Source organism: Myotis brandtii, unplaced genomic scaffold, assembly GCF_000412655.1.
Source record: "Myotis brandtii unplaced genomic scaffold, ASM41265v1 scaffold482, whole genome shotgun sequence".
NCBI classification, from domain to species: domain Eukaryota; kingdom Metazoa; phylum Chordata; class Mammalia; order Chiroptera; family Vespertilionidae; genus Myotis; species Myotis brandtii.
The window spans coordinates 59,755-60,635 of record NW_005368420.1 but is presented as its reverse complement, the minus strand read 5'-3'; the positions used below and the strand labels follow the sequence as shown (position 1 = coordinate 60,635).

The following is an 881-nucleotide window of genomic DNA, read 5'->3' as shown; positions in this document are numbered from 1 at the left end:
TCTCCCTTCCTCTCTGAAATCAATTTAAAAAATATATTTTTAAAAATTTAAATAGCCCTAACCGGTTTGGCTCAGTAGATAGAGCATCGGCCTGTGGACTCAAGGGTCCCAGGATCGATTCCGGTCAAGGGCATGTACCTTGGTTGCGGGCACATCCCCAGTAGGGGGTGTGCAGAAGGCAGCTGATCGATGTTTCTCTCTCAAGGATGTTTCTACCTCTCTATCCCTCTCCCTTCCTCTCTGTAAAAAAATCAATAAAATATATTTTTAAAAAAATTTAAATAACATGCTCTAGGAACACTTTCAAAGATGACAAAATTCTCAAAGAGATAAATATGATAATACTAATGGCCTGGTGCACATATTTGTGCACACTGAAAGGAAATTAAATAGAAGGTGGCTGGCAGGGTGGGACTGGGCGAGAAGGGCCAGACATGCCAGGGAGCCAACCTCCCATGGTCCCTCCCCAGCCAGCTGCACCTGGGGCAGCACTGTGGCTCAAAGGGTGTCTATGGAATGAGCGGGGTCCCTCTGCTGTCAGGTGGGGTCCCTCGGTTTGGCCTGTGGGGATCGGGCCAAAACTGGCTCTCCGACATATCCTGAAGGGTCCCAGAGTGCGGGAGAGCACTCTGCAAAGTTGCTGTCATACAGGGTGTATAATGCAAACATAAGTGTGCAGTAAACCAGATTCCAGGGAATCGCTGCTGCCAAGTCACTGCAGCTCAGCAGCTCCTGCATTGAGTATCTGCCCCCTGGTGGTCAGTGCGCGTCATACCTACTGGCTGGTTGGCTGGATAGACAGTCGCTTAGCCTTTTATATATATAGATACTTATTTAAAAACTAGAGGCCCGGTGCACAAAAATTTGTGCACTCGGGGTGG

General features: G+C 48.1%; 1 protein-coding gene across 1 annotated transcript in view; it reads right to left on the bottom strand.

The window, feature by feature from the left end:
• HECTD4 (HECT domain containing E3 ubiquitin protein ligase 4) overlaps positions 1 to 881 on the bottom strand; it is a 126,511-nt gene that overhangs the window by 112,990 nt on the left and 12,640 nt on the right. The window lies entirely within an intron of this gene.